This window comes from Lygodium microphyllum, chromosome 21 (genome assembly GCF_053477565.2).
Source record: "Lygodium microphyllum isolate KBCC chromosome 21, Lygodium_microphyllum_v1.1.10, whole genome shotgun sequence".
Taxonomy (NCBI): Eukaryota; Viridiplantae; Streptophyta; class Polypodiopsida; order Schizaeales; family Lygodiaceae; genus Lygodium; species Lygodium microphyllum.
In genome coordinates, this window is record NC_141155.1 from 45111973 (window position 1) to 45127739 (window position 15767).

The following is a 15767-nucleotide window of genomic DNA, read 5'->3' on the forward strand; positions in this document are numbered from 1 at the left end:
GAAATCAGCCTCTCTCAGTGGCGCGGCTCTGATACCATATCAAGTATCGCGTGGTGGAGGGACTTGCTTGAGCTGCAGTGCCAAACACATACTATATACACAAGAGGAAGCTCACTCAAGAACACAAGAAGAGAGATGGAGGCCAAAACGTTTTCTTGCTGGTTTCTTCTTCTTCTTCTTCCACACACTATACAATGTACACAAAGCATAGATAAGATACAACATAAAGGAAAGTGGCCTACTAAGTCAAACAGTGTATAACCGACTACACTAATTGACTGATGCTATGTCTTTGCTAGCTATAGGTAGGTGTAACAAACTAAATATATTAAGTGATAAGTCAGTGGCCATGTGAGTATCATAGTGACCACCAACATGCTAAGTGTAGACATGCGGACCCATCTAGCTAGGTGGTCTATCATCAATGTGTGCATGTGTTGAGCTTACCATCTTAACACGACGGAGGGAGATTGAATCATGCTCTCTACAAGGGCAACTCTTTGGCTCTCTCTCTTTCCTTCACCGTGGCCATGTCAAAGTAGTAGATAGACCTCATAGTGTGCAACTAGAGCATGTGATCCAGGAAAGACAGAGGGTGCACCCTCCTGGCCAGTGTGGACTGTTATGCGTTTATCTGCACCCATCTAAAAAAGGAGATTTGGATTGGTTTCCATTTGGCTAAGTTCAAGCTCCAGAGAGCAATCCTGAGACTGAAGGCAATCATCAAGGGATATAGAAGGTATGGCCTCAAATACTCTCACACATACATCATTGCATTTAACCTCCCACCGTGATCGCCAGTCTTTCATAATCTCCCAGCATACACAAGGTTTGCAGAGAGGTCCCTGCACAGAGACTCCTTCAATGTTGAGATATCGAGCTCCACTCGTGATACGCCAGGGTGACCATTGTGTATTTATGTCACCGACTTGTCAGTTGCAGATGCGGTTGGTACACCGCCCATGAATAATAGCCACATGATAGCTATCCTTATCTACTCTAGTTCGTGGCTCAGTTAGTATGCCACCTTAGTTAGTTGAGTTTGGTTTGAGACCCATATAGAGGGTTCTTCTATTTCTTTGTACTAGAGTTCTTTTGGCTTACACAACTAAGAAGAGGAAAACTGTTTTCAGCCTCCACCCTTGTATGTCTTCCCCCATTGTGCAAGCAAGAAAGCTTCAAGCGAGACTCCTTCCTTCTCTCCCACAATCTTGACATGGTATCAGAGCCTTGTTCGTGGTAAGGAGCTCAAGAAAGCAAGCCAAGCTCGCGGTGTTCTGGTAAGAGGAGCAGTGTTGCTTTCATTTTCTGTTTTGGGAGCAGATCTGTGCAGGCAGCACAACCGGAAATTGCAGGAGTGCATTGTCTCAGGTTGAGACGCCCTTTGCGGTGAAGCAAGAGGGTAGTATATACTGCGGGAGAGGGCTTTAGCCCTTGGCGACCCTGTTTTTTTTATTTGAGGCCATTTCGGGGCCTGTTTTGGAGGCGGAAGTTTTCTGCACGCACTCAGAAGAAAGCCCTGTTTTATGCTTTGCAACCACTGCTCTACAGGTTGGTGAAAAGTTACCACAGAAATTGCATCGTATGCTTGTGTGCAAAGACATTGGGTTACAGAATCATCCTTGGTTCCTGTTTATGCAAAATCGTCACTAGGAAGTGACTGTGTGGTCAAATACCACTTTTGCCAGTTTTACAGTTTTTCCCTTGTGAGGGTGAAGCTGTGGTTTTTGCAGTGACAGAATTTTTTGCAGTCTTCTGTAATGGCATCTGATTCTCTTTCCCAGATTGTCACTGAAAAACTTGACAAGAACAACTTCCAAGCATGGAAGTTTAGAATGACGAATTTCCTTATGGGAAAAGGATATTGGGAATTTGTTGCAGGAAATGAAGAAGAACCAATTCTTCCTGATGTTCCCAATCAACAGCAAATGCAGGCATTCAAAGCATGGCATGAGAGAGCCAGGAAAGTTATGTACTGGCTGTCTATCAGTATTTCGGACTCTATGATTGTGCATATTCAGGATGCAAGTACGCCAAAGGAGGCATGGGATACTTTGTCAAAAATGTATAGCACAAATACGCAAGCCAGGAAAATGCAGCTCAAGCAAGAGTTGCATAATGTGCAGAGAGAAAGTATGAGCATCAACGACTACCACATGAAGGTGAAGAAGATTGCAGATGCACTTGCTTCCATTGGGTCGCCAGTGGAAGATGATGATTTAGTTTCCGTGACCTTGAATGGTCTAGGAAAGGATTATGCACATTTTCGGACATCCATTTCAGTTCGTGAAAGATTTCCTGATTTTGAGGAGTTGATTGCTCTTCTAATTTCTGAGGAGCAGAGAAATGGTGGTGCATCTTCTTCAGGAGGAACTTCAAAAGAAGCTGTCTTCTACTCAAATGCTGGAAGAGGTAGAGGCAGAGGTAGAGGAGGCCGATTTGGAGGCCGTGGTAGAAATCAGAGTATGCAGCAAACTCAAGAAAACCAGTCCTATGGAGGAGGACGTGGTAACTCTAGAGGCAGGGGGAGCCAAAGAGGTCGTGGTGGATGGCAAAGAGGCCAAAATGCAAACAGTAATGTTGAATGCTACTATTGTGGTAAAATGGGTCATATGGCTAAAGACTGCTATAAAAAGCAGAATGACATCATGAATGGAAAACTGCAACAAGGGAATTATGCATCTTCTAGCAGACAGGGTGATGACAGAAATGAGCATTTGTTCATGGTGCAGCACATGAACAATTCTGTGACAAGTGCAAAAGAAAGAAATGATGTATGGTATGTTGACTCAGGTGCATCAAACCACATGACAGGTCATGCAGAATGGATGGAGGATGCAAGGGAAATGGAAAAACCAGGATTTGTGGAGACTGGTGATGATACTGCACATCCTATTGTGCAGATTGGAAAAATTCCATTGTCTATGCAGGATGGAAAAAAGAAATACTTGTCCGATGTATTTCATGTCCCGAATATCACCAAGAATCTGGTTTCTGTCGGTCAAATGGTTGAGCAGGGCTTGCAGGTCAGATTTAATCCTCATGGATGCTTTGTTGAGGATATGAAAAATAAAGGTCGCTTGATAGCAAAAGGAAAGAAGAAGGGCAGAATGTTTACACTGGATGCAGACATGTCTGAATTGAGTGCAGCAATGTTTGCACATGGGACCGGTGTAGTTGCAGATATTGATATCTGGCATAAACGCATTGGTCATGTTAATGTACAGCGACTTAAATCAATGCAGGCCCAAAATATTGTTGCAGGTTTGCCAAAATTCAAGGTTGCAGAAATGCATAAGGTATGTGAAGCCTGTCAGTTTGGAAAACAGGCAAGGAAACCATTTCCTAGACATGTTCAAGAGAGTAAGAAGCCATTGGAATTAATCCACTCTGATGTGTGGACTACGAAAGCTGCATCTCTTGGAGGCTGTCATTATTTTGTCACGTTTATTGATGACTATAGCAGAAAAGTTTGGGTGTATTTTATGAAAAAGAAAAGTGAAGTGTTTGGGCATTTCAAAACCCTTAAAGCTATGGCTGAAAAAGAAACAGGTCTGCAAATAAAATGCCTAAGGTCAGATGGAGGGGGAGAGTACCTCTCAAATGAGTTTGCAAAGTTCTTGCAGGAGCATGGCATAAAGCAGCAATATTCATGCAGTTATACCCCACAACAAAATGGAATTGCAGAAAGGAAAAACAGGCATATTGGAGAGGTATCTCGTGCCATGCTCAATGAAAAAGACTTGCCAGATTTTTATTGGGCTGAAGCAGTTGCTACAGCAGTCTATATAATGAACAGGACTCCCACTGCAGCAATACATGGGATGACTCCAGAGGAGAGGTATACTGGTAGGAAACCAGATATTTCTCATTTGAAAATTTTTGGTTGCATTGCCTATGTACATGTGCCAGATGAGTTGAGATCCAAGTTGGATCCAAAAGCTGAGAAGTGCATCTTTATTGGTTACTCTCTGCAGCAAAAAGGATATAGATGCTATAACCCTTCTACTCGTAAGTTTACAGTGAGCAGAGATGTTGTTTTTGATGAGATGAGTAGCTGGTATAAACCAGTAAATGTGATTGATGATGTAGATGCACAAAATGGTAATGCTGCACAAAATTCACAGCAGCAGTCACAAAATATTAGTGGACCTGGAGCGTCCTCTAGTATTGGTTCACATTCTTCGCCATGGACAGGCAGATTGAGATCAAGAGAATCTTCTCAAAGTAATGCAGATAGTGGTATGCAGGTATCACAAAAAGGAAAAGAGAAGGTTGATCAGCCCATGTTTGATGTGAATGCAGGTCACTCTTATGTGGATGGTGAATCCAGTGGCTCAGAACACAGCATTGATGATGAGTTGGGTATTCCTTCTATTGTTACACCTGGAGTAAGGAAGACTAGGGATGTTTTGAGAGCACCTGGGAGTGAACCTACTTTGCGCAGGTCTACGAGAACTAGGTATCCTGTGGATAGGCTGAAATATGATGGATTTACAGCCACTCACTATGCATATATGGTGAAGGTGATACAGGAACCAGAACCCACTTCTTTTGAGCAAGCCATGGGAAAAGAAAAATGGGAGAAAGCCATGGATGAAGAAATGGATGCCTTGGAAGCAAATGCTACATGGGAGTTAGTACCTTTGCCTAAAGGTAAGAATGCAATTGGCTGTAAGTGGGTTTATAAGGTGAAGCACAATGCAGATGGTTCTGTGAACAGATACAAGGCAAGATTAGTAGTCAAGGGGTATGCACAAACATATGGCATTGACTATGAAGAAACATTTAGTCCGGTTGCAAGGATGGCAACCGTAAGAGCAGTCATTGCTATGGCTGCATCAAAGGGATGGTCTTTACATCAGATGGATGTAAAGAATGCCTTCTTGCATGGTGATTTGCAAGAAGAGGTCTATATGGAGCAGCCACCAGGTTATGTGCATGCTGTTCATCCTGAGTTTGTTTGCAGGTTGAAGAAAGCCTTGTATGGCTTGAAGCAAGCACCTAGAGCATGGTCTGACAAGATAGGACAGTATCTTGTCACTATTGGCTTTCAGATTTCCAAGGCAGATTTCTCACTTTATGTGAGAAAAACAGAGAAAGGTATTATGCTACTTGTCATTTATGTTGATGATTTGATTATGACAGGTGACAGTGATGAAGATATCCTTCATGTGAAAATGCTATTGAAGTAGAAGTTTGAGATGAAGGATTTGGGAGAGCTGCGTTATTTCTTGGGCATTGAGGTGATTAGATCACCAAGTGGGATACAGCTCTTGCAGAGGCAGTATGGATTGGACATGCTGTCCAAATATGGGATGACAGGCTGTAAGCCTATTTCAGTTCCTTTGGAGCAAAATGTGAAGCTGAGCACAGATGCAGGTGAGCTTCTAGAAGACCCTACTATGTACAGACGCATAGTAGGAAGTTTGATTTATATGACTATTACCAGGCCAGATTTGAGCTATGCTGTTGGATTGGTAAGTCAGTTTATGCAGGCTCCAAGGAAACCACATTTGGATGCGGCTAGACGCATACTTAGGTATGTGAAGTCCACATTGCAGTATGGACTATTTTATGAGACTGGGGTTCAGATACAGTTGCATGGATACACTGATGCTGATTGGGCTGGTAGTATTTCTGATAGACGATCTACCAGTGGATATGTATTCTCTTTTGGGAGTGCTGCAGTCACTTGGAGCAGCAAGAAACAGCCTACAGTTGCCTTGTCGAGCACAGAGGCTGAGTACAGGGGTGCAGCAATGGCTGCATGTGAGGTAGCTTGGTTGCATAAGCTACTTTATGATATGCATCAGTCTACAGATGGGCCAGTTGTCATTTATTGTGACAACATGAGTAGTATACACTTGGCAAATAACCCAGTCTATCATGCTAGAACAAAGCACATTGAGGTGCATTATCACTATGTGCGAGAGAGGGTTTTACTAGGTCTTATTGATCTAGTTTATGTCAGCACAGAGGATCAGGTAGCTGACATATTCACGAAGGCATTGGGCGCAGAGAAGCTGTGCAAGTTCAGAGACCTGCTTGGTGTGCAGGAATTGGGATTGAGCTCGAGGGGGAGTGTTGAGATATCGAGCTCCACTCGTGATACGCCAGGGTGACCATTGTGTATTTATGTCACCGACTTGTCAGTTGCAGATGCGGTTGGTACACCGCCCATGAATAATAGCCACATGATAGCTATCCTTATCTACTCTAGTTCGTGGCTCAGTTAGTATGCCACCTTAGTTAGTTGAGTTTGGTTTGAGACCCATATAGAGGGTTCTTCTATTTCTTTGTACTAGAGTTCTTTTGGCTTACACAACTAAGAAGAGGAAAACTGTTTTCAGCCTCCACCCTTGTGTGTCTTCCCCCATTGTGCAAGCAAGAAAGCTTCAAGCGAGACTCCTTCCTTCTCTCCCACAATCTTGACATTCAATGCATCCACAAGCTCTTCCCTTTGCTCTTCTTTCCCTGAATCTTCTTCTGATAAAACTCCAATTTCTTCCCCTTTAGGATGTAGCCATCAGCTTGCCCACACTGCCCATGATATTGTAGCTAGTAAGTGACTGGCAAACTGATCTTCAAGATGGGAATCCAGCTTGTGATCCTTTTGGCTTCTACAATATTCCTTTGGACATGGTTTCTTTTCTTCTTATCCTTCTCTGTTGTTCCTGCCTCAACATCCTCTCCTTCCTTCTTGATGCTAGAAGACTTCTTCACCTTGTATGAACAATGGATGTTGGATAGCTTGAGATACTAGAATGAAAATAGGCTTGTACAAGAGAGAGAATGAGAGAGGAAGGATTTTAAAGCATGAAAAGAAGAAGAGAAACTTCACCTACTAGCTACCTAACTTAGCCATATCTTTGATACCATGTTGAGAAACACGACCTAGAGCTAGTTAACTATGGTGGATGCAAATCAAACACACTATACATGATAGAGAGAAGAGATTGTAACTCAAGTGAATTAGGTTCCAAGATAGAATAGCTTGGACTCATAAAGACAGTCTTGAGTAACTAAACTGATAGTTCCATATATATTTTAAAATGAGTGTCAAGTACATGCCTCTATAGCATTTTGAATACTACCACTTTTCCTCTTTGTGCTTATTGGATTTAGGACCTATCTTTCTAGAGCATACATATTTGTCTATCTATAATACAAAGCCTCTTATAGGCAGTCTCTTTACATCTAGCCTCTAGGGGCATACATGCAAGCATCATTTGCTATTCTCAACACTAATACCACACCATCACTGATTTAAACTACATTCAACACAACTAGATGACCCAAAATATTGCATTTGGTATACCAAGGGGTTTTGGTTGCAAATTTGTGAGCACCCTCCAAGGATTTGCAACCCTTATCCTTCTTCTTGGAAATTTTGGGCATTTTATAATCCTCCTCCTTAGATTCCTTATCATTACTGCTACTATCTTCCTTTGTGTCCACCTCTAAATCCAAGCCACTAGACCCTAAACCACAATTTTTGGAAGTAGACTTAGTAGTCTCAAAAGGAGACAAAGAGCAATTCACTCAAAATAAGGATTCTCTTAGTTTCTATGGGATTGCTTTAGAAAGACATGACTCATGGGGTTGTCTTTTAAGATTGAGATTACCTCCCATTAGTCAAATGTTAATTTTCAAAGCCCAAACCTTAATTTTGAAAAGCTTACTATAGTGGTCTAGATCACCCAACATCAAGTCATAGTGATCTACAAGCAGGTTCAAGTAATATGTAGAGAATGCTCAAATTCACCAAGTCGTTATGCCTATCAAGGGCCTTTGTGCTCTCCAATAGGTCCATCTCATGCATGTCGAGCCACATGCCTATGCAATGAGTATCATCACAGACATAAATATCAATCAATATCAAGAAGGGGAAGCTTATCCTCTATATTATTTACTTCCCTATATGCTAGGTTGTTCAGTATGACATCCACGAACCTGTGCACCATTATCTTTATTAGATAGTAGTACACATTTCTAGAATTAGTAAGGATATCACTAACATTGGTTTCATTTTGCCGGTATTGAACGTCAAATATTGAACTACATAAATTTAAGAGTGCTTTGGCTCAAGTTGTGAGTCATAGATTAGAATTTTAAAACCTGCCATCTATGTGCATCTCTCTCTCTCTCTCTCTCTCTCTCTCTCTCTCTCTCTCTCTCTCTCTCTCTCTCTCTCTCTCTCTCTCTCTCTCTCTCTCTCTCTCTCTCTCTCTCAAACAAAGCTAGATAGTCCCATCATATGAATGGACATGAGGGTTGATTTCAAAATTGAGTGTAAAGTCTAAATTATAACATTAAGCATTCAACAACTCTATTAGATAAATAATAATGGATATGAGGGATATGAGGCTTGATTTTAAAATTGGTGTGCAAATCGGATGCGGTATGCATACATAGAGAGCGCCGGAAGGTCCCCAAGAACAAAGAACTCTACTTTTTGCTCAAAATCCAAGAGAATAGACTTACACGACATGAAGTAAGAAGACCAATTGGGTACAATCTCCCCCCATGCCTTATGTGAGTGCTCCACAAAGCATGTATTTAATATTTTATTCATCTCCAAGCTAAAAAATAGCCCAAATTTACAATTAGCATGCTTTAGGTTTTGTGTTTGCTTTTGTCCAAATAAAGAATAAAGCGGTTGGGCATCCTAAGAGCCAGACTATGCCCAAATACAATGACCAATAATGAATATTTAAATTGTGCATCCATGCGCATACAAAATAATAAATATATGTCAAGCGCTTTAATAAATAAGCGTGTCAAAATAAATATTGGCTCCATGCCTAAGACGCACGTTTATCAAAAATGATAATTTATTCTAAATAACTTGAATACATGTGATCGCCTAGTGCTTCCCAGCACCACCGCCGCTTGCTCTACACATCAATTGAAGCATTCAGAATTGTTAGAAAATAATAAAATTAAACTGATAAAAGTGAATACCTAGCAATCTTCAGCTGCAAAATAAATAAATAGGTTGGAACTCTATCCTAACCTGAATTTAATACGAGTGCACACTCTAAACTCATAAACATTCATTAATTTAAATATGTATTTTACAGAATCAATCGCTATTATGGAATCACCCACTTGCACATTAAATTAACATGATGCTCGAAAAGGATAGTCGTCCCCATCAACTTTTCGCACAAGGAATCCACCTTGTGTATGAGCCCCGGCAAATAAATATAATTTTATGGAATCCACTCTAAAACCTCACAGAATCCACCGTGGAATATGCCTCCTAGCATCATACCCCCGGGGTGGGATAACAATTGTCCTCAATTGCTATTAGCTTAATGTGGAGTGAGCAGTGAGGTGTAAGCACTTAGGTCACGAGCGTGTATCCATTGGGCCTCTTCAATAGGATGATTTTTAAATTTCACCAAATATCTAGAATATCTATGGCCAGTTCAAGTGGTTATAAAATTGGTATCTAGAATAGTCTCAGGTTCAAGGATTTTAGCTTCTTTTTCTAACATATGAGGATTTCATAGACAGGGTGGACATGTAATTGGCCTTTGAAAGGTTGTAACAAAATTATATGAAAAGTCTTGTGGATTTTTCAGTGTTAGGGTAGTTCTAGTGTAAAGGCATTATCATTGATTTTATGAATGATTTTGAAAGGTCCATAAAATCTAGGAGCTAACTTTACAACAGGGTGTTTCTCAACACTTTGTAGTCTTCAATTTTCAATTCGTAACCAAACATAATCATCAACTATGAAATTCATAGCTTTTCTTTTTTGCTTGCTTGTTTAGTATATGATTGCTGGGCTTTCGCAATCATATCTTTAACTTTATAAAAAATAGTGGCATGCATATTGCCAATATCATCAGCAGCTTTAACTTTGTTTGATAATGAAGTAATAGGTGTAGGTAATCTATATCCATAAATGATTTCAAAAGGTGTTTTTCATGTAGCTGTATGTGGAGTGTTATTGTATGCAAATTGAAGTAAATGCAAGTGTGTATCCCGTGTTTGTGGATTTGAAATTATATATGCACGTAAAAGATCCAAGATTGTACTGTTTGTAGCTTTTGTTTGTCCATTTGTTTTCAAGATGAAATGCAGATGAAAAATCAATTTTTGTTCCTAAGTTTGCAAACAAATTAGTCCAAAAATTATTGTAGAATCTAGAATCACGATCAGAAATAATAACTTTTGGTAAACCATGGTTAGTGAAAACAGTTTTCAAAAACAATGGAGCAGCTTGAGATGTAGTTAATGTTTTCTTGCATGGAATAAAATATGCATGTTTTCTAAACTGATCTACAATAGTCCAAATCATATCGTGATTAGCTTGAGTGTTAGGCAAACCAGTAATAAAATCCATTGAAATATGTTCCCATGGTCATTCAAGAATTGGTAAAGGCATTAACAAACCATACTGCTTACCATGGTGTCACTTAACTCTTTGCCAAATTAAACATTTAGATATAAAGCTAGAAACATCAGATTCCATCTGTGGCCAATACAAATCTTCAATCAATGTACGTAAAGTGGAGATAATACCTCTATGGCCTTGATATGGGGGACAATGGATTTTGTGCAACACAAATGATCTAAATGGAACAGTTACACATAACCTTTTCTCATAAAACATAAATCCATGAGCATAAGACAATGAATCAATTGGAATCCAGTTATTGGCAATTAATTTATTCCAATCACCTTGAAAACTAAGGTCTTGTTCATACTTCTGGAAGAAAATATTCCTACTGATGCATACATTAACTCGGATGCTTTGTACAGAGTGGAAGGTGTAGAAATTCGGGCCATTATTATTATTCATGAGTGGAGAGTACTTAGGGGAATAGAGGGAATGCACTTTCTTGAATTATGAAGGATTTTTCCCAGAGTGTTTCTTTCTGGAACCCACCAACTTTGCTATACAGAGAATTTGCTCACAAGTGATTGTTCTTGCCTTAGTGTGTCCATCCTCAGTGACATAGATTTCATAAGGTGTGATGGCCACCTTTTCAACCACACCCAACCTTCGAGCTAACAACAGTTGAAGGTACTCTTCATACTATGCACTTCTACAAAACTCCACACTGTTTATGCATAGTTGTCCTCCTTTGATGTGGATTAGGCCAGAGAGAGAGGGGGATTTGATGATTTGGAGACAAGGACCTCCCAGAAGGGCCTTTACTTTTTTTGCAAAACACTCACCACAATCATGAGAATCTAGTAATTGATGGAAACATGATTTTTTCTGTTGTGAGAGAATGGAATTTCTAAGGTAAACACCTTTTACCTGCATACGTGCCATCATCCGATAGGCATACCTCCTTTCTTTGGCTTCCTTGGGAGACCATCATGGGAGTCGTGGAATTCGACCAGCTTAAAAAAATTTTGGTGAAGGCGTTGGAGAAGAGCTACTTGGGGCACTTGTTGTAGAGGATGCACCACCATGTGTTGTATCGTCCCACATAAGGAAGTAGAGAATTGTGGTTGAGAATGTCCTCAGCAGGGGCACAAAAAATGAGGGCTGAAATGATGAACGGGTTGCCTCTTACCCATCCAACCTCCAATCCTCACTAAGAGAACTAAAGAGGGGCACCACCTAGCCAAAGGGAGGATGGGCTAGGACATCCTTTTTCTCAAAGAGAATCAAGAGAACCGAAGCTTGCCATTATGCTACATAATAAAAGAACTCACTCATAGCTCACCTCAAAGAGATGAGGGTATTCTAGAGTGCTCTCATGGGCTTGTCATTGTCCTCCCTCTTCCCCTCATTCTCCATGGGCTCTTTATATAGCCTCCATGAGGATTTAGATTAAGCTAATCTTCTTGATTAACATAATCCTAGATGATGTATGGCATCTTTGAAAATATGGAGAATAGTGGATGGGACAAGTCCCCACCTTGGTCATCATGCAAGAAGCCAAGGGTGGTGGTAGACAAAATAGAGAAATGGAGCTAGATTACAAGAGGTGGGTGCCCAAAGCACATTATTATAATATATTTACAAGAAGGATAGAGTGGAAAGTTGGTGTGGTGAAAGAGAGAAGAAAATTGTATATAGCCAGCAGTCTGCGCCTTCGTAACTTTAAATCCGTGAGGAATTTGAAAAAAGTTTCTTCTGCAACTTTGTAGATCAGGTCGAAACCAATCGGGCAACGTGAGAATTTTCTTGAAATTCTCTTTTTCTTGGGAGTTATTGAGATTATAAAAAACGGCTTCCAAAAGCTGCTTTGACTTTAGTCCCCCATATATATATAAATACATATAAGCAAGTGACAGAAGGGGTCCATGCTTGTAAGCTTTTGTGTAAGATCCAAATGACACCATGATGTGGATATTGACTTGTATGCTAGGTTGAGGTGTCCTCTAATGATGGGGATAGATGCAGGCGGAGCCCATGTGTAGTTGGAGGCTAGTCCTTTGAAAAATCTATGCACTCACTCAACTCCTAGGTGTAATCCATTTTGATCTTCACTAAGATAATCATCCCTTTTACCCTTTACATTGACATGCCTCCTAAGAACTTGTTCCCCCCATTTGCTAGAGTTATCATAATCGAGAAGCAATGTAGCATATCTACTTGAAGAGTAAACCCAAAGTGATATGGTAAGCTCTTGATAGGGGTTTTGGCCAAATTTTGTGGTAGTAATCCAGGTTGTAAAAAACCCGGATCACTATCTTAATGGATGTGAGGCTCAATGTCAAGACTGAGCCTCAATTAAGTTCAATGCATCAATTCTTGACATAAGGGGTCCATGATGGATCTCCACAAGAAGTGCTTGATTGCATCCTTGGCATCACCATTTTGGATCAACCAATTTTCACCCATCAATTAGCTACAATACCTTGATGAAAACGAGCCTCAATTTCAAAATTGAGCCTAATGCAACACTATGGTTTCAATCTTAATGGATATAAGGCTCAACTCTAAGATTGAGTCTCACATAACACTGATGGCTAAAACTTAGGATTGAACCTCATTCAAGATTCTTTGCCTTTTTCTTTTGGGTTAATATGTGGTAAAAAGTGAGAATTGTCCTTCTTTACTAAATTTTCTCCAACCTTAAGCCAAAGCTTCAAAAAATTTGACTCTTCACAAGGGATTCATAAGCTCCAACTAAAGTTTTAATCCTTGCAAAAAATTATTAGAATAATTGAATTCATTAAGTTTAATGTGCAAAATCTCGCATTGTAAGAATAAATAAAAGATATCATGATGCTATTACATCCTATATCAAGTAAAGTTATGACTATCTTGAAATAAGTATTTTTGCCAAAAAAACATATAAAATCATCAAATAAGTATCAAGTATTACTATGATTTCTAAGCAAATTTTTAGCTTTTCTAAAAAATGACACTTGAATGAGTACCAAGTTTTGTAAACGTACATTATAGGAAAAATCCATTCTTTCTCGATCCATTGGAGCAATGAACCCTAACTGGAGTAATTTATCTAACTCTTTCACTAGCTTTGCCATATGCAGATTCATTCTATACCTTTGCATACAAACTTGAATTGCATTTCGTTTGAGTGGAATTTGATGCTAATAAAATTGAGGATCTAAGTTTTTCATTTCAAAATAATCCCAGCTAAACATATCCTTAAATTCCTTTAACAAGGAAATCAACTGCTTGCTTAAATCTGGAGCCAAGTGAGCACTAATTTTAATTAGTTTAGTTTCATTTGGACCCAAATAGACCATAGCTACTTCATCTTTAGTGACTCTTGTCACCTTAGCTAGGCCTTGAACTCCTACTCTTGCTCCAGCATCTCTGCTACACTGGAATTTATGATTGCCATAGCTTTTGCTTCTTCCTCTCTGAAATCTGGGATAGATGATTCCATTGATTCGTGCCTTAATTCCACCTCTTCAATTTTTGGATTATCCTTGCATAGGAGAGTAGCCAATTCGGGTGAATTGAGATATTGCTAACTAATATGCAAAACATCAACTAAACAAAAAGGTTCCAACTTTGTATTAGCCGCCAACAAAGCAGCTTCCTCACCATCATCCAATCCCTCCACCATATTGACTATCTTGACCACCATTGATTGGAATGTTGTTGGTAGGAAAGAGATCATATTTAATGAGAAATGGACCCTGTGATGTCCATGGCAGATGGTGAGCCAATCTCATCCTAGGTTATGACTATTAACTAGGGCCGTCCTAACAAGAGGTGATAGTCTTCTCCATCCTTCTCCATATTGAGAACCACTAAGGAAACCAAGAAGGGAATATTGACCACTTCAATTAGCACAAAATACAGATTTCCAAGTGGACACACTCACTATTGATTATCCATTTGAATTAGAATGGGGGCTATCTCCCAGTCTGTCAGACCAAAATCTTTGCAAGTTGCTACCATGATGATATTAACTCTTGGTCCACTATCTAGGAGGACATCATTAATGATGTGGCCTTCCATCATACAGAAATGATCGGAATGGTTAGATTAGATAAAGAACTTAGGAGAATTGGCTCTGGCTACTACACCTTTTGAATCTCCTCCAATATAATTTATGCAATCATAGCTGCTACCACCTACACTAGTTGCACAGGATCATCTGGTTGAATCATTGTGAAAAAATGATATTTAAATGTCGAAACTAAATCTAACAGATGACCTAGAGGAGTGAGAATGGTGCACATCGTGAGTCTATCATGGGTGTCTAGGCCTTTGAATAGGAATGGGTTACAAATCTTACACCGCGACAAGCTCCGTTGCAAATATCCCACAACTTGATGACATACCCTCTCCTACTCTGCCCAAGATGGTGGACTTGTCAGATTGTTCGGTGGGTGTTGATTTCAATTGTTCGCTAGAGTGGGTCACTACATACAATGTTGGTTCCAAAATTTCTTCTATTTCCACCACGCTCACAAAAGGCATGGATCCTTTATCTTGTCCTTTTAGCTTCTGAGCATCATAGGCTTGAGCAATGGGACATTCTACCAATGCCATCACTGCCATTTTTGCATGCAAAAAAGGAAATAGCCATTTAGAGGGATGGGAAACACCACCCCAACCACCTGGACCCTATCCTTATCTCCACGGCCCCTTCTAGGAGATGGATAATGTTATTGAGTACACTTTGCTGGTATCTACACTACCAATCATCCTAGAGTGCTCCAATTGGTAGGCTAGTTTCCTCTGATGCCTTATCATCCCCCTATGCATGCCATTTGGATTGTGTGAATTGTACCAATAGACCTCCGTAGTGTGGGTAGAAATTTTGCAAATCCCATCCCAACATTGATTCAACCCACAATCAGCCACATCTTTTGACCCAAATTATAACATTTTAATTTTGGTATATAGAGGATTTTGGTTAGGGATTTGTGAGCATGCCCTCTAAGGATTTATGACCCTTATCCTTCTAGGGATTTGTGGTCCTTGTCATTTTTTTGGAAATTTCTAGGCTTCTTCTCTTTCTCCTCCTCCGAGTCCTCTTCATCTCACTGCTATTGTCTCTCTCAAAGTGTGAATCCAAATTGAAGTCACTATCATTTGAATTGTGACCTTTGTTAGTGGACTTTCTTGACTTCTTCACTTTTCCTTTCTTATGTTTTGACATCACCAATTCTACCCGTAAGTCTTGTTGAAAAAAATGGTTTATATCATGTGACACCAAATCTTTCATGGTCAAAGCTCTATGGATGTCCCATTGGAGCCCTCAAACATAGAGAATGGAGCTTTTCTCCCACTGGCTTATTAGCCAAACTAGTAATTCTACCCAACAAGACATGAAATGAGATAGTGCAATTCTAAA